The following is a 20,071-nucleotide window of genomic DNA, read 5'->3' as shown; positions in this document are numbered from 1 at the left end:
AATTTAAGCACAAGAAGTGTGAATCTTCGAAGAGCTTGTGCTTCGAGCGTCTCCTCGGAGTCCGGTATTAGATTCCGATGCACCAGTGCACGTTTTTGTATCCCTTTGATCTTCACATTGGACATGAATCACAGAACTCGCATCGGGATTGAATACAAAAGGCACAATACCGACTTAAGTAAATGAAGAACGAATCTTCTAAGAGTTTGTGGTTTGAGCGGCTTCTGGCAGAAAAGTATTAGATTCCGATGCACCAGTGCAGGTTAACTGTATCCCTTGGACCTTCACATTGACCATGAAACACAGATATCTCATCGGGATTGAATACAAATGGCACAATGCCAACTTAAGTACAAGAAGAGTGAATCTTCTAAGAGTTTGTAGTTTGAGCGGCTCATGGGAGACCAGTATTAGATTCCGATGCACCAGTGCAGGTTTACTGTATCCCTTGGTCCTTCACATTGACCATGAAACACAGATATCTCATTGGATTGAATACAAAAGGCACAATGCCGACTTAAGTACAAAAGGAGTGAATCTTCTAAGAGTTTCTGCTTTGAGCGCTCCTGGGAGACCAGTATTTGAATCCGATGCACCAGTGCAGGTCGACTGAATCATTTGGACCTTCACATTGACCATGAAACACAGAATTTGCATCGGGATTGAATACAAAAGGGACAATGCCGAGTTAAGAACAAGAAGAATGAATCCTCTAGGAATTTGTGAATTTAGCGGCTCCTGAGAGACCAGTATTACATTCCGATGCACCAGTGCAGGTTTACTGTATCCCTTGTACCCTAACATTGACCATGAAAAACACATCTTGCATTGGGATTGAACACAAAAGGCACAATGCCGACCTAAGTACAAGAGGAGTGAATCTTCTAAGAATTTGTGGTTTGAGCGGCTCCTGGCAGACCAATTTTATATTACGATGCGCCAGTGCAGGTTTACTGTGTCCCTTGGACCTTCACATTGACCATGAAACCCAGAAATCGCATCGGGATTTAATACAAAAGGCACAATGCCGGCTTAAGTACAAGTAGAGTGACCCTTCTAAGAGTTTGTGGCTTGAGCGGCTCCTGGGAGACCAGTATTAGATTCCGATGCACCAGTGCAGGTTGACTGTATCATTTGGACCTTTACATTGACTATGAAACACAGAAATCGAATCGGGATTGAATACTAAATGCACAGTGCTGACTTAAGTACAAGAAGAGTGAATCTTCTTAGAGTTTGTGTCTTCAGCGGCTCCTGGGAGACCAGTATAAGATTCCGATGCAACAGTGCAGGATTACTGTATCCCTAGGACCTTCACATTGACCATGAATCGATGAAATTGCATCGTGATTGAATACAAAAGGGACAAATCCGACTTAAGTACAAGAAGAGTGAATCTTCTAAGGGTTTGTGCTTTGAGCGGCTTCTGGGAGACCAGTATTAGATTCCGATGCACCAGTGCAGGTTAACTGTATCCCCTGGACCTTCACATTGACCATGAAACACAAAACTTGCATCGGAATTGAATACTAAAGGGACAATGCCGACTTAAGTATAAGAAGGTGAATTTTCTATGAGTTTGTGGTTTGAGTGGCTCCTGAGAGACCTGTATTAGATTCCGATGCACCAGTACAGGTTTACTGTATCCCTTGGACCAACACATTGACCATGAAACACAGATATCTCATCGGGATAGAATACAAATGGCACAATGCCAACTTAAGTACAAGAAGAGTGAATCTTCTAAGATTTTGTAGTTTGAGCGGCTCATGAGAAACCAGTATTAGATTCCGATGCACCAGTGCAGGTTTACTCTAGCCCTTGGACCTTCACATTGACCATGAAACACAGATATCTCATTGGGATTGAATACAAAGGGCACAATGTGAAGGTCCAAGGGATACAGTAAACCAGCACTGGTGCATCGGAATCTAATACCGGTCTCCCAGGAGCCCCTGAAAGCACAAACTCCTAGAAGATTCATTCTTCTTGTACTTAAGTCGGTATTGTGCCTTTTGTATTCAATCCCGATGCGATTTCCGTGTTTCATGGTCAATGTGAAGGTCCAAGGGATACAGTAAACGTGCACTGGTGCATCGGAGTCTAATACTGGTCTCTCAGGAGTCACTCAACCCACAAATTATTAGAAAAGTCACCTTCTTGTACTTAACTCGGCATTCTCCTTTTTGTATTCAATCCCGATGCAATGTCTGTGTTTCATGGTCAATGTGAAGCTCCAAGGGATACAGTTAATCTGCACTGGTGCATCGGAATCTAATATTTGTCTGCCAGGAGCCGCTCAAACCACAAACTCTTAGAAGATTCACTTGTCTTGTACTTAAGTCGGCATTGTGCCTTTTGTATTCAATCCCAATGAGATATCTGTGTTTCATGGTCAATGTGAAGGTCCAAGGGCTACAGTAAACCTGCACTGGTGCATCGGAATCTAATACTGGTCTCTCATGAGCCGCTCAAACTACAAAATCTTAGAAGATTCACTCTTCTTGTACTTAAGTTGGCTATGTGCCATTTGTATTCAATCCCGATGAGATATCTGTGTTTCATGGTCAATGTGTTGGTCCAAGGGATACAGTAAGCGTGCACTGGTGCATCGGAATCTAATACTGGTCTCTCAGGAGCCACTCAAACCCCAAATTCTTAGAAAAGTCACCTTCTTGTACTTAACTCGGCATTCTCCCTTTTGTATTCAATCCCGATGCAATGTCTGTGTTTCATGGTCAATGTGAAGGTCCGAGGGATACAGTAAACGTGAACTGGTGCATCGGAATCTAATACAGGTCTCCCAGGAGACGCTCAAACTGATGCACCAGTGCTTCTTTACTGTATCCCTTGGACCTTCGCATTGACCTAAAAACACAGACATTGCATCGGGATTGAATACAAAAGGGAGAATGCCGAGTTAAGTACAAGAAGGTGACTTTTCTAATAATTTGTGGGTTGAGTGGCTCCTGAGAGACCAGTATTAGACTCCGATGCACCAGTGCACGTTTACTGTATCCCTTGGACCATCACATTGACCATGAAACACCGAAATCGCATCGGGATTGAATACAGAAGGCACAATACCGACTTAAGTACAAGATGAATGAATCTTCTAGGAGTTTGTGCTTTCAGGGCCTCCTGGGAGACCGGTATTAGATTCCGATGCACCAGTGCTGGTTTACTGTATCCCTTGGACCTTCACATTGCCCATGAAACACAGAAATTGCATCGGGATTGAATACAAAAGCACAATGCCGACTTAAGTTCAAGAAGAGTGAATCTTGTAAGGGTTTGTGCTTTGAGCGGCTCCTGGGAGACCAGTATAAGATTGCGATGCACCAGTGCAGGTTGATTGTATCATTTGAACCTTTACATTGACTATCAAACACTGAAATTGCATCGGCATTGAATACAAAAGGGACAATGCCGACTCAAGTACAAGAAGAATGAATCCTCTAGGAGTTTGTGCTTTTAGCGGCTCCTGGGAGCCCAGTATTAAATTCCGATGCACCAGTGCAGGTTTACTGTATAACTTGTACCCTCACATTGACCATGAAGTACAGAAATCGCATTGGGATTGAATACAAAAGGCACAATGCCGACGTAAGTACAAGAAGACGGAATCTTCTAAGAGTTTGTGGTTTGGGCGGCTCCTGGCAGAGCAGTATTAGATTCTGATGCACCAGTGCTTCTTTACTGTATCCCTTGGACCTTCGCATTGACCATGAATCACAGAAATTTCATCGGAATTGAATACTAAAGGGACAATGCAGACTTAAGAACAAGAAGGTGATTTTTCCAAGAGTTTGTGGTTTGAGTGGCTCCTGAGACACCAGTATTATATTCCGATGCACCAGTGCAGGTTCACTGTATCCCTTGGACCTTCACATTGACCATGAAACACAGAAATCGCATCGGGATTTAATACAAAAGAAAAAATGCCGACATAAGTACAAGAAGAATGAATCCTCTCTGCGTTTGTGCATTCAGCGGCGCCAGGGAGACCAGTATTAGATTCCGTTGAACCAGTGCAGGTTCACTGTATCCCTTGGACCTTCACATTGACCATGAAACACAGAAATCGCATCGGGATTGAATACAAAAGGCACAATGCCGACTTAAGTACAAGAAGAATGAATCTTCTAGGAGTTTGTGCTTTCAGCGGCTCCTGGGAGACCAGTATTAGATTCCGATGCACCAGTGCAGGTTTACTGTATCCCTTGGACCTTCACATTGCCCATGAAACACAGAATTTGCATCGGGGTGAATACAAAACCACAATGCCGACTTAAGTACAAGAAGAGTGAATCTTATAAGGGTTTGTGCATTGGGCGGCTCCTGGGAGACCAGTATAAGATTGCGATGCACCAGTGCAGGTTGACTGTTTCATTTGAACCTTCACATTGACTATCAAACACTGAAATTGCTTCGGGATTGAATACAAAAGGCACAATGCCGACTTAAGTGGATACGGAATCGGATTTTGGGTTAAAAAATCGAATTTTTTTTTATTGGCGTATTATATTCTGCCATGTTTCCTCTTTAAAATGACGTATCATACATAGCTCTACTACAATTATAACTATTTTATTTTTATATATTTGTGAGATCGGGTATTGCGCTTTAGTTATACACGTCTCTCGTGGCTGACCATGAACTTTTTGGCAGTACCTTTAAAGTGACATGAATTCAAATATCCCGGTTTCCAGCGACTATTTATACACTAGTTGCCCGAAAATGTTTCTCTCTGGTTTCCTCAAGTTACTCTTTGACTTTGTGGCGGGACTGTTTTGTAAACAGTGTGATATAAGAAAGTAGTTGTTGTTGAGTTATTTCGTATTTAGTGCTTCATTTTTCGCAGTGAAAATGCCTAGAGCTAAAGCAAAAGTATTTAAAAAGCGTGTGAACTGGCAAAAGAAAAGAAATAATGATTCATTAGCAAAGCAAAGCAGTTCATCATCATCACTGTTGGAAAATGTGAATCCACTTATTACTGATTTGCCGAACGAACTTACACCAAATGAAAACAGTGCTTCTCATAAAAAACTAAGAGATTTGGAAGAGAAATATAATTTACTTGATAGAGGGAATGAAGTTTTTGAACTCATTGATACGAATATATTGTGTGAAGCTCTTGAAAACAGTTTGTGCTGCAAAAAATGTCATGGAAACGTTTATCTGAAAGTAGAATCCCATGTTGGCCTGGCTGCCCAGTTTAATTTAATATGCAGTGTTTGTAAATACAGCTGTAAGTTTCCAAGTTCGGTTTCAGTAACTGTAAATAATGGATACAAGAAAACTGAACTTTATAGTGTAAATATTAGGTTAGTTTATGGATTGCGAGCAATTGGTAAGGGCAAAGCAGCTGGTGATATGCTATGTGGTGTTCTAAATCTTCCAAGTGCACCTTCAAAGTTTGAAGCTTACAATTATGTACTAGGATCTGCAGTTGAAGATGTAGCACAGAAGTCAATGCAGGTTGCTGTGGAAGAAGCAGTGGAAGAAAATGACGGCAGTCGTGACCTCACAGTGGCGTTTGATGGCACGTGGCAGAAAAGGGGCCACACCTCCAACAATGGTGTTGTAACAGCAACTAGTGTTGATACTGGCAAGGTTATTGATGTTGCAATAATGTCTAAATACTGTAGGTGCACACGCAGGCTGAAAAATGAACACAGTGATGACTGTATTGCTAATTATTATGGTAGTAGTGGTGGCATGGAGGTTGCTGGGGTGAAGAAAATTTTTCATCGCTCTTCACAGTGGTATAATGTTCGCTATGTCAAATATCTGGGAGATGGTGACTCTAAAGCATTCAAAGAAGTTTTGGAAAGCAAACCATATGGGAACAGTGTAAATATAAGCAAACTTGAATGTATAGGACATGTGCAGAAGAGAATGGGTGCCAGGCTGAGAAGGTTAAAATCAGTTATGAAAGGGAAAAAACTAGATGATGGGAAAACCTTGGATGGCAGAGGAAGATTGACTGATTCCATAATAGACCACATTCAGAACTGCTATGGCCTTGCAATCAGGCAAAATACAGGCAATCTTGAAGAAATGAGGAGAGCTATATGGGCTTTATATTTCCACACCGCATCCACGGATGAGCATCCACAACATGGTTTGTGCCCCAAAGGTGAAAACAGCTGGTGTAAATACAATAGGGGACTAACAACAGGAGAGAAATACATTCACCACCACAGTCTACCATCAGCCATCATGGCAGAAATAAAGCCCATTTTCAGAGATCTGGCTGACAGAAGTCTTCTGATGAAATGTCTTCACGGAAAAACGCAGAACCCCAACGAGTGCTTGAATAGTGTGATATGGCATCGTCTCCCAAAAACAGTGTTTGTCGGAATTAATACACTACATTTTGGTGTGTATGATGCTGTGGCAACCTTCAATCTTGGAAATATAACTAAATGCCAGGTCCTTCAAAAGTTGGGTATGTGTGTCGGTTCCCGTACGGTACGTGCTATGTTCTTTTTAGATCAGCACAGACTAAGGCATGCTGATAATATAATCAAGACATTAGTGAAAAAAGCAAGACAGGTGCAGAGGGGTGCCAAAAGAAGACTTGAAGATGAATATGAAGACTGTGAAGGGGGTATTAGCTACGGATCAGGAATGTTTTAATCTTCTTTCTCCGTTTCCCGTAAGTTTACTTTTTACTTCATCTAGGAACATTATCTCAGGTACTGGTCAACCTATAAGTCTGAAATTTTTATGACGTAGTGACATAGGTCCCTATTACATACTGAAACAACGATTTTTTAATTACTTGATTTACAAAAGACTTAGGGGTGATAGTCTAGTAAAAAGCGATGGAAAAAATTTACTTAAAAATAAATGTACAATATCTCTGTAAGAAAATACTTTGACAATAAACTGTTGTTTCAGTATTGTTGTAACATATGAATGCACATACAGTAAAATTTTTACCTCTCTGTCTCCAGTAGTTTGTGAGAAAATGTTCCCTATAGTAGGCATATATTAACATTGCGGGGATAGGTGATTCCGTATCCCCTTAAGTACAAGAAGAGTGAATCTTCTAAGAGTTTGTGGTTTGGGCGGCTCCTGGCAGAGCAGTATTAGATTCTGATGCACCAGTGCTTCTTTACTGTATCCCTTGGACCTTCGCATTGACCATAAAACACAGAAATGGCTTCGGGATAGAATACAAAATTCACAATGCCAAAATAAGCACAAGAAGTGTGAATCTTCGAAGAGTTTGTCCTTTGAGCGTCTCCTGTGAGACCTGTATTAGATTCCGATGCACCAGTGCAGGTTTACTGTATCCCTCGGACCTTCAAAATGACCATGAAACACAGACATTGCATCGGGATTGAATACAAAAGGGAGAATGCCGAGTTAAGTACAAGAAGGTGACTTTTCCAAGAACTTGGGGTTTGAGTGGCTCCTGAGAGACCAGTATTACATTCCGATGCACCAGTGCACGTTTACTGTATGCCTTGGACCAACACATTGACCATGAAACACAGATACCTCATTGGGATTGAATACAAAAGGCACAATGCTGACTTAAGTACAAGAAGTGTGAATCTTCGAAGAGTTTGTCCTTTGAGCGTCTCCTGTGAGACCAGTATTAGAATCCGATGCACCAGTGCAGGTTTACTGTATCCCTTGGACCTTCACATTGACCATGAAACACAGATATCTCATTGGGATTGAATACAAAAGGCACAATGCTGACTTAAGTACAAGAAGAGTGAATCTTCTAAGAGATTGTGGTTTGAGCGGCTCCTGGGAGACCAGTATTAGATTCCGATGCACCAGTGCAGGTTTACTGAATCCCTTGGACCTTCACATTCTCCATGAAAAACAGATCTTGCATTGGGATTGAATACAAAAGGCACAATGCCGACCTAAGTACAAGAAGAGTGAATCTTCTAAGAGTTTGTGGTTTGAGCGGCTCCTGGCAGACCAGTATTACATTCCGATGCACCAGTGTAGGATTACTGTATCCCTTGGACCTTCACATTGACCATGAATCGCAGAAATTGCATCGTGATTGAATACAAAAGGGACAAAGAAGACTTAAGTACAAGAAGGTGAATTTTCTAAGGGTTTGTGGTTTGAGCGGCTCCTGGGAGAACAGTATTGGATTCCGATGCACCAGTGCAGTATTACTGTATCCCTTGTACCTTCACATTGACATTGAAACACATAACTCGCATCGGGATTGATAGAAAAGGGACAATGCCGACTTAAGTACAAGAAGAGTGAATCTTCTAAGGGTTTGTGCTTTGAGCGGCTTCTGGGAGACCAGTATTAGATTCCGATCACCAGTGCAGGTTAACTGTATCCCCTGGACGTTCACATTGACCATGAAACACAGAAATTGCATCGGGATTGAATACAAAACTCACAACGCCAATTTAAGCACAAGAAGTGTGGATCTTCGAAGAGCTTGTGCTTTGAGCGTCTTTTCGGAGTCCTGTATTAGACTCCGATGCACCAGTGCACGTTTTTGTATCCCTTTGATCTTCACATTGACCATGAAACACAGAACGTGCATAGGAATTGTATACTAAAGGGACAATGCCGACTTAAGTACAAGAAGGTGAATTTTCCAAGAGTTTGTGGTTTGAGTGGTTCCTGAGAGACCACTATTATATTCCGATGCACCAGTGCAGGTTCACTGTATCCCTTGGACCTTCACATTGACCATGGCACACAGAAATCGCATCGGGATTGAATACAAAAGGGAAAATGCCGACATAAGTACAAGAAGAATGAATCCTCTATGAATTTGTGCTTTTCAGCGGCTCCTGGGAGACCAGTATTAGATTCCGATGAACCAGTGCAGGTTTACTGTATCCCTTGAACCTTCATATTGACCATGAAACACAAAAATCGCATCGGGATTGAATACAAAAGGCACAAGTTAAGTACAAGAAGAATGAATCTTCTAGGAATTTGTGCTTTCAGCGGCTCCTGGGAGACCAGTATTAGATTCCGATGCACCAGTGCAGGTTTACTGTATCCCTTGGACCATCACATTGCCCATGAAACACAGAAATTGCATCGGGATTGACTACAAAAGCACAATGCCGACTTAAGTACAAGAAGAGTGAATCTTATAAGGGTATGTGCTTTGAGCGGCTCCTGTGAGACCAGTATAAGATTGCGATGCACCAGTGCAGGTTGACTGTATCATTTGTACCTTCACATTGACTATCAAACACTGAAATTGCTTCGCGATTGAATACAAAAGGCACAATGCCGACTTAAGTACAAGAAGAGTGAATCTTCTAAGAGTTTGCTGTTTGGGCGGCTCCTGGCAGACCAGTATTAGATTCCGATGCACCAGTGCTTCTTTACTGTATCCCTTGGACCTTCACATTGACCATGAAACACAGAAATTGCATCGGGATAGAATACAAAACTCACAATGAGAACTTAAGCACAAGAAGTGTGAATCTTCGAAGAGTTTGTGCGTAAGCGTCTCCTGGGAGATCTGTATTAGATTACGATGCACCAGTTCACGTTTACTGTATCCCTTGGACCTTCACATTGACCATGAAACACAGACATTGCATTGGGATTGAATACAAAAGGCACAATGCCGACTTAAGTACAAAAGGAGTGAATCTTCTAAGAGTTTCTGCTTTGAGCGCTCCTGGGAGACCAGTATTCGAATCCGATGCACCAGTGCAGGTTTACTGTATCCCTTGTACCCTCACATTGACCATGAAAAACACATCTTGCATTGGGATTGAACTCAAAAGGCACAATGCCGACCTAAGTACAAGAGGAGTGAATCTTCTAAGAATTTGTGGTTTGAGCGGCTCCTGGCAGACCAATTTTATATTACGATGCGCCAGTGCAGGTTTACTGTGTCCCTTGGACCTTCACACTGACCATGAAACCCAGAAATCGCATCGGGATTTAATACAAAAGGCACAATGCCGACTTAAGTACAAGTAGAGTGACCCTTCTAAGAGTCCGTGGCTTGAGCGGCTCCTGGGAGACCAGTATTAGATTCCGATGCACCAGTGCAGGTTGACTGTATCATTTGGACCTTTACATTGACTATGAAACACAGAAATCGCATCGGGATTGAATACTAAATGCACAGTGCCGACTTAAGTACAAGAAGAGTGAATCTTCTTAGAGTTTGTGTCTTCAGCGGCTCCCGGGAGACCAGTATAAGATTCCGATGCAACAGTGTAGGATTACTGTATCCCTTGGACCTTCACATTGACCATGAATCGCTGAAATTGCATCGTGATTGAATACAAAAGGGACAAATCCGACTTAAGTACAAGAAGAGTGAATCTTCTAAGGGTTTGTGCTTTGAGCGGCTTCTGGGAGACCAGTATTAGATTCCGATGCACCAGTGCAGGTTTACTGAATCCCTTGGACCTTCACATTCTCCATGAAAAACAGATCTTGCATTGGGATTGAATACAAAAGGCACAATGCCGACCTAAGTACAAGAAGAGTGAGTCTTCTAAGAGTTTGTGGTTTGAGCGGCTCCAGGCAGACCAGTATTAGATTCCGATGCACCAGTGCAGGTTTACTGTGTCCCTTGGACATTCACATTGACGATGAAACACAGAAATTGCATCGGGATTGAATACTAAATGCACAGTGCCGACTTAAGTACAAGAAGATCGAATCTTCGTAGAGTTTGTGTCTTCAGCGGCTCCTGGGAGACCAGTATAAGATTCCGATGCACCAGTGTAGGATTACTGCATCCCTTGGACCTTCACATTGACCATGAATCGCAGAAATTGCATCGTGATTTAATACAAAAGGGACAAAGCCGACTTAAGTACAAGAAGGTGAATTTTCTAAGGGTTTGTGGTTTGAGCGGCTCCTGGGAGACCAGTATTGGATTCCGATGCACCAGTGCAGTATTACTGTATCCCTTGTACCTTCACATTGACACTGAAACACAGAAATTGCATCGGGATTGAATACAAAACTCACAATGCCAATTTAAGCACAAGAAGTGTGTATCTTCGAAGAGCTTGTGCTTTGAGCGTCTCCTCGGAGTCCTGTATTAGATTCCGATGCACCAGTGCACGTTTTGGTATCCCTTTGATCTTCACATTGACCATGAAACACAGAACTTGCATCGGGAATGAATACAAAAGGCACAATACCGACTTAAGTACATGAACAGTGAATCTTCTAAGAGTTTGTGGTTTGAGCGGCTCCTGGCAGACAAGTATTAGATTATCATGCACCAGTGCAGGTTAACTGTATCCTTCGGACCTTCACATTGACCATGAAACACAGAAATTGCATCGGGATAGAATACAAAAGGGACAATGCCGAGTTAAGTACAAGAAGAATGAATCCTCTAGGAGTTTGTGCTTTTAGCGGCTCCTGGGAGACCAGTATTAGATTCCGATGCACCACTGCAGGTTTACTGTATAACTTGTACCCTCACATTGACCATGAAAAACAGAAATTGCATTGGGATTGAATACAAAAGGCACAATGCCGACTTAAGTACAAGAAGAGTGAATCTTCTAAGAGTTTGTACTTTGAACGGCTCCAGGGAGACCAGTATTAGATTCCGATTCACCAGTGCAGGTTTACTGTATCCCTTGGACCTTCACATTGACCATGAAACACAGACATTGCATCGGGATTGAATGCAAAAGAGACAATGCCGACTTAACTACAAGAGGACTGAATATTCTAAGAGTTTGTGCTTTGAGAGGCTCCTGGGAGAGGAGTATTAGGTTCCGACGCACCAGTGCAGGTTTACTGTATCCCTTGGTCCTTCACATTGAACATGAAGCAGATATTGCATCAGGATTGAATACAAAAGGGACAATGCCGACTTAAATACAAGAAGAGTGAATCTCTTCAGAGTTTGTGCTCTCAGCGGCTCCTGGGATACCTGTATTAGATTCCGATGCACCAGTGCAGGTTTACTGTATCCCTTGGACCTTCACATTGACCATGAAACATAGATATTGCATCGGGATTGAATACAAATGGGACAATGCCGACCTAATTACAAGAAGAGTGAATCTTCTAAAAATTTGTGCATTGAGCGGCTCCTGGGATACCGGTGTTAGATTCCTAAGCACCATTGCAGGTTAACTGTTTCCCTTGGACCTTCACATTGACCATGAAACACAGAAATTACATCGGGATTGAATATAAATCGGACATTGCCGACTTATGTACCAGAAGAGTGAAACTTCTCAGAGTATGAGCTTTGAGCGGCTCCTGGGAGACCAGTATCAGATTCCGATGCAACTGTGCAGGTTTACTGTAATCCTTGGCCCTTCACATTGCCCATGAAACACAGAAATTGCATCGGGATTGAATACATAAGGCACAATGCCATCTTAACTACAAGAAGAGTGAATCCTCTAAGATTTTTTGCTTTGAGCGTCTCCTGGGAGACCAGTATTAGATTCCGATGCACCAGTGCACGTTTACTGTATGCCTTGGACCCTCACATTGACCATGAAACACGGAAACCGCATCGGCAATGAATACAAAAGAGACAATGCAGACTTAAGTACAAGAAGAGTGAATCTTCTAAGAGTTTGTGTTTGAGCGTCTCCTGGGAGACCAGTATTAGATTCCGATGGTCCAGTGCAGGTTTACTGTATCCCTTGGCCCTTCACATTGCCCATGAAACACAGAAATTGCATCGGGATTGAATAAATAAGGCACAATGCCGACTCAAGTACAAGAAGAGGGAATCTTCCGAAAGTTTGTGCTTTGAGCGGCTCTTGGGAGACCACTATTAGATTCCAGTGAACCAGTGCAGATTTACTGTATCCATTGGACCTTCACATTGACCATGAAACACAGAAATTGCATCGGGATTGAATGCAAAAGGCACAATGCCGACTTAAGTAACAGAAGAGTGAATCTTCTAAGTGTTTCTGCTCTGAGCAGCTCCTGAGAGAAAAGTATTAGGTTCCGATGCACCAGTGCTGGTTAACGGTATCCCTTGGACCTTCACATTGACCATGAAACACAGAATATGCATCGGGATTGAATACAAAAGAGACAATGCCGACTTAAGTACAAGAAGGCTGAATCATCTAATTGTTTGTGCTTTGCGCGGCTCCTGGGAGACCAGTATTAGGTTCCGACGCACCAGTGCAGGTTTACTGTACCCCTTGGTCCTTCCCATTGACCATGAAACACAGAAATTGCATCGGGATTGAATACAAAAGGGACAATGCCGACTTAAGTACAAGAAGAGTGAATCTCTTCAGAGTTTGTGCTTTGAGCGGCTCCTGGGATACCAGTATTAGATTCCGTTGCACCAGTGCAGGTTTACTGTATCCCTTGGACCTTCACATTGACCATGATACACAGAACTTGCATCGGGATTGAATACAAAAGGGACAATGCCGACTTAAGTACAAGAAGAGTGAATTTTGTAAGAGTTTGTGGTTTGAGCGGCTCCTGGGAGAAAAGTGTTAGATTCCGATGCACCAGTGCACGTTTACTGTATCCCTTGGACCTTCACATTGACCATGAAGCACAGAATATGCATCGGGATTGAATACAAAAGAGACAATGCCGACTTAAGTACAAGAAGACTGAATCTTCTAACAGTTTGTGCTTTGAGCGGCTCCTGGGATACCGGTATTAGATTCCTAAGCACCATTGCCGGTTGACTGTTTCCCTTGAACCTTCACATTGACCATGAAACACAGAAATTTCATCGGTATTGAATATAAATCGGACATTGCCGACTTATGTACAAGAAGAGTGAATCTTCTCACAGTATGAGCTTTTAGCGGCTCCTGGGAGACCAGTATTAGATTCCGATGCACCAGTGCAGGTTTACTGTAGCCCATGGACCATTACATTGACCACGAAAGACAGAAATTGCATCGGGATTGAATACAAAATGCACAATGCCGACTTAAGTACAAGAAGAGTGAATCTTCTAAGAGTTTCTGCTCTGAGCGGCTCCTTTGAGACCAGTATTAGATTCCGTTGCACCAGTGCAGGTTAACTGTATCCCGTGGACCTTCACATTGACCATGAACCACAGAAATTGCATCGGGATTGAATACAAAAGGGACAATGCCGACATAAGTACAGGAAGACTGAATCTTCTAAGAGTTTGGGGTTTGAGTGGCTTCTGGGAGGCCAGTATTAGGTTCCGACGCACCAGCGATGGTTTACTGTACCCCTTGGTCCTTCACATTGACCATGAAACACAGATATTGCATCGGGATTGAATACAAAAAGGACATTGCCGACTTAAGTACAAGAAGAATGAATCTCTTCAGAGTTTGTGCTTTGAGCGGCTCCTGGGATACCAGTATTAGATGCAGATCCACCTGTGCACAATTACTGTATCCCTTGGATCTTTACATTGACCATGAAACACAGATTTCGCATCGGGATTGAATACAAATGGAACAATGCCGACTTAAGGACAAGAAGAGTGTATCTTCTAAGAGATTGTGCTTTGAGCGGCTCTTGGGAGACCAGTATTAGATTCCGATGCACCAGCGCAGGTTTACTGTATCCCTTGGGCCTTCACATTGACCATGAAACACAGATATTGCATCGGGATTGAGTACAAAAGGCACAAAGCCAAATTAAGTACAAGAGGATTGAATCTTCTAAGAATTTCTGCTCTGAGAGCTCCTGGGATACCAGTATTAGATTCCGTTTCACCAGTGCAGGTTTACTGCATCCCTTGGACCTCCACGTTGATCATGATACACAGAACTCGCAGCGGGATTGAGTACAAAAGGGACAATGCCGACTTAAGTACAAGAAGAGTGAATCTTCTCAGAGTATGTGCTTTGAGCGGCTCCTGGGTGACCAGTATTAGATTCCGATGAACCTGTGCTTGTTTAGTGTATCCCTTGGACCTTCACTTGGACCATCAAACACAGATATTGCATCGGGATTGAATACAAAAGGCACAATGCCGACTTAAGTACAAGAAGAGTGAATCCTCTAAGAGTTTGCGCTTTGAGCGGCTCCTGGGAGACCAGTATCAGATTCCGATGCACCAGTGCAGGTTTACGGTATCCGTTGGCATTTCACATTGCCCATGAAACACAGATATTGCATCGGGATTGAATACGAAAGGGAATATGCCGACTTAAGTACAAGAAGAATGAATCTCTTCAGAGTTTGTGCTTTATGCGGCTCCCGGGTTTCCAGTTTTAGATTCCGATGCACCAGTGCTGGTTTACTGTATCCCTTGGACCTTCACATTGATCATGAAACACAGGAATTACATCGGGATTGAATACAAAAGAGACAATGCCACTTAAGTACAAGAAGAGTGAATCTTCTCAAAGTATGTGCATTGAGCGGCTCCTGGGAGACCAGTATTAGATTCCGATGCACCTGTGCTGGTTTAGTGTATCCCTTGGACCTTCACATGAACCTCTAGACACAAACGTTGCATCGGGAGTGAGTACAAAAGGCAGAATGCCGACTTAAGTACAAGAAGAGTGAATTTTCTAAGAGTTTGTCGTTTGAGCGGCTCCTGGGAGACCAGTATTAGATTACGATGCACCAGTGCAGGTTTACTGTATCGCTTGGACCTTCACATTGACCATGAAACACAGAAATTGCATGGCGATTGAATACTAAAGGCACAATCCCAACTTAAGTACAAGGAGAGTGAATCTTCGAAGGTTTTGTGCTTTGAGCGGCTCCTGGGAGACCAGTACTAGTTTCCGATGCACCATTTCACGTTTACTGTATCCCTTGGACATTCACATTGACCATGAGACACAAAAATTGTTTTGGGATTGAATACAATAGGGACAATGCCGACATAAGTGCAAGAAGAGTGAATTTTCTAAGAGCTTGTGGTTCGAGCGGCTCCTGGCAGACCAGTATTAGATTCCGATACACCAGTGCAGGTTTACTGTATCCCTTGGACTTTCACATTGAGCACGAAACACAGAAAGTGCATCGGGATTGAATACAAAAGGGACTATGCCGACTTAAGTACAAGAAGAGTGAATCTTCTAAGAGTTTGTGCTTTGAGCGGCTCCTGGGAGACCAGTATTAGATTCTGTTGCACCAGTGCAGGTTCACTGTATCCCTTGGCCTTTCACATTGACCATGAATCACAGAAATTGCATCGGTATTGAATACAAAAGGTATAATGCCGACTTAAGTACAAGAAGAGTGAATTTTCTAAGAGTTTGTAGTATGAGCGACTCCTGGGAGAAAAGTGTTAGATTCCGATGCACCAGTAGAGGTTTACTGTATCCCTTGGACCTTCACATTGGCCATGAAACACTGAAATTGCATCGGGATTGAATACAAAAGAGACAATGCCGACTAAAGTACAAGAAGGGTGAATCTTATACGATTTTGTGCTTTGGGCGGCTCCTAGGACACCAGTGTTAGTTTCCGATGCACCAGTGCAGGTTTACTGTATCCCTTGGTCCTTCACATTCACCATGAAACACAGATATTGCATCGGGATTGAATACAATAGGGACAATGCCGACTTAAGTACAAGAAGAGTGAACCTCTTCAGAGTCTGTGATTTGAGTGGCTCCTGGAATACCAGTATTAGATTCTGATGCACCAGTGCAGGTTTACTGTATCCCTTCGACCTTCACATTGACCATGAATCACTGCAATTCTATCGCGATTGAATTCAAAAGGCACAATGCCGTCTTAAGTACAAGAAGAGTGAATCTTCTAAGAGTTTGTGATGTGCCCATCTCCCGGGAGACCAGTATTAGATTCCGACGCACCAGTGCACGTTTACTGTATCCCTTGGACCTTCACATTGACCATGAAACACAGAAATTCCATCGGGATTGAATACAAATGGAACAATGCCGAATTATGTACAAGAAGAGTGAATCTTCTAAGAGTTTGTGCTTTCATCTTCTCCTGGGAGACCACTACTAGATTCCGATGCACCAGTGCAGGTTTACTGTACCCCTTGCACCTTCACATTGACCATGAAACACAGAAATTGCATCGGGATTGAATACAAATCGGACATTGCCGACTTCAGTACAAGAAGGGTGAATCTTCTAAGAATTTCTGCTCTGAGCGGCTCTTGGGAGACCAGTAATAGATTCCGATGCACCAGTGCAGGTTTACTGTATCCCTTGGACCATCACATTGACCATGAAACACAGAAATTGCATCGGGATTGAATACAAAAGGCACAATGCCGACTTAAATACAAGATGAGTGAATCCTCTAAGAGTTTCTGCTCTGAGCGGCTCCTGGGAGACCAGCATTAGATTCCGTTGCACCAGTGCAGGTTAACTGCATCCCTTTGACCTTCACATTGACCATGAAACGCAGAAATTGCATCGGGATTGAACACAAAAGGGACAATCCCGACTTAACTACAAGAAGGGTGAATCTTCTAAGAGTTTGTGCTTTGAGCGGCTCCTGGGAGACCAGTATTAGATTGCGATGCACAAGTGCAGGTTTTCTGTATCCCTTGGAAGTTCACATTAACCATGAAACACAGAAATTATATCGGGATTGAATACAAATTGCACAATGCCGACTTAAGTACAAGAAGAGTGAATCTTCTAAGAGTTTGTGCCTTCAGCGGCTCCTGCGGGACCAGTATTAGATTCCGATGCACCAGTGCAGTATTGCTGTATCCCTTGGACCTTCACATTGACCAGGCAACACAGAAATTGCATCGGGACTGAATACGAAAGGCACAACTCCGACTTAAGTACAAGAAAAGTGAATCTTCTAAGAGTTTGTGGTTTGAGCGGCTCCAGGGTGACCAGAGTTAGATTCCGATGCACCAGTGGAGGTTTACTGTATCCCTTGGACCTTGAAATTGACCATGAAACACAGTAATTGCTTCGTAACTGAATACAAAAGGGACAATGCCGACTTAAGAACGAGAAGAGTGAATCTTGCAAGAGTTTGTGCTTTGAGCGGCTCCTGGGAGACCAGTATTAGATTACGATGCACCTGTGCAGGTTTACTGCATCGCCTGGACCTTCACATTGACCATGAAACACAGAAATTGCTTGGGGACTGAATACTAAAGATACAATGCCAACTTAAGTACAAGAAGAGTGAATCCTCGAAGATTTTGTGCTTTCAGCGGCTCCTGGGAGACCAGTATTAGATTCCGATGCACCAGTTGACGTTTACTGTATCCCTTGGACCTTCACATTGACCATGAAACTCAAACGTTGCTTTGGGATTGAATACAAAAGGGACAATGCCGACATAAGTGCAAGAAGAGTGAATTTTCTAAGAGTTTGCGGTTAGAGCGGCTCCTGGCAGACCAGTATTAGATTTCGATGCACCAGTGCAGGTTTACTGTATCACTTCGATCTTCACATTGACCATGAAACACAGAAATTGGATCCGGATTGAATACAAAAGGGACTGCCGACTTAAGTACAATAAGAGTTTATCATCTAAGAGTTTGTGTTTTGAGCGGCTCTTTGGAGACCAGTATAAGATTCCGATGCACCAGTACAGGTTTACTGTATCCCTTGGGCATTCACATTGCCGAAGAAACGCAGAAATTGCATCGGGATTGAATTCAAAATGCACAATGCCGACTTAAGTACAAGAAGTGTGAATCTTCTAAGAGTTTGTGCTTTGAGCGGCTCCTGGGAGACCAGTATTAGATTCCGAAGCACCAGTGAACGTTTACTGTATACCTTGGACCCTCACATTGACCATGAAACACAGAAACCGCGTCGGGATTGAATACAAAAGAGACAATGCCGACTTAAGTACAGGAGGGGCGAATTTTCAAAGAGTTTGTGATTTGAGCGGCTCCTGGGAGAAAATTGTTAGATTACGATGCACCAGTGCACGTTTACTGTATCCCTTGGACCTTCACATTGACCATGAAACACATAATATGCATCGGGATCGAATACAAATGAGACAATGCCGACTTAAGTACAAGAAGACTGAATCTTCTAAGAGTTTGTGCTTTGAGCGGCTCCAGGGAGACCAGTATTAGGTTCCGATGCACCAGTGCAGGTTTACTGTATCCCTTGGTCCTTAACATTGAACATGAAACACAGATACTGCATCAGGATTGAATACAAAGGGACAATGCTGACTTAAATACAAGAAGAGTGAGTCTCTTCAGAGTCTGTGCTTTCAGCGGCTCCTGGGAGACCAGTATTAGAATCCGATGCACCAGTGAAGGTTTACTGTATCCCTTGGACCTCCACATTGCCCATGAAACGCAGAAATTGCATCGGGATTGAATACAAAATGCACAATGCCGACTTTAGTACAAGAAGAGTGAAACTTCTAAGAGTTTGTGCTTTGAGCGGTTCCTGGGAGACCAGTATTAGATTCGAATGCGCCAGTGCAGGATTACTGCATACCTTGGACCCTCACATTGACCATGAAACACAGAAACTGCATCGGGATTGAATACAAAAGAGACAATGCCGACTTAAGCACAAGAAGAGTGAATCTTCTAAGAGTTTGTGTTTGAGCGTCTCCTGGGAGACCAGTATTAGATTCCGATGCACCAGTGCAAATTTACTGTATCCTTTGGACCTACACATTGACCATGAAACATAGATATTGCATCGGGACTCAATACAAATGGGACAATGCCGACCTAATTACAAGAAGAGTGAATCTTCTAAGAATTTGTGCATTGAGCGGCTCCCGGGATACCGGTATTAGATTCCTAAGCACCATTGCAGGTTAACTGTTTCCCTTGGACCTTCACATTGACCATGAAACACTGAAAATTCATCAGGATTGAATATAAATCGGACATTGCCGACTTATGTACAAGAAAAGAGAATCTTCTCACAGTATGAGCTTTTAGGGGCTCCTGGGAGACCAGTATTAGATTCCGATGCACCAGTGCAGGTTTACTGTAGCCCTTAGACCATCACATTGACCATGAAACACAGAAATTGCATCGGGATTGAATACAAAATGCACAATGCCTACTTAAGTACAAGAAGAGTGAATCTTCTAAGAGTTTCTGCTCTGAGCGGCTCCTTTGAGACCAGTATTAGATTCTGTTGCACCAGTGCAGGTTAACTGTATCCCTTGGACCTTCACATTGACCATGAACCACAGAAATTGCATCGGGATTGAATACAAAAGG

Source organism: Schistocerca piceifrons, chromosome 2 (genome assembly GCF_021461385.2).
Source record: "Schistocerca piceifrons isolate TAMUIC-IGC-003096 chromosome 2, iqSchPice1.1, whole genome shotgun sequence".
Classification (NCBI taxonomy): domain Eukaryota; kingdom Metazoa; phylum Arthropoda; class Insecta; order Orthoptera; family Acrididae; genus Schistocerca; species Schistocerca piceifrons.
The sequence above is the reverse complement of the archived record's forward strand: the minus strand, read 5'-3'. Positions refer to the sequence as shown.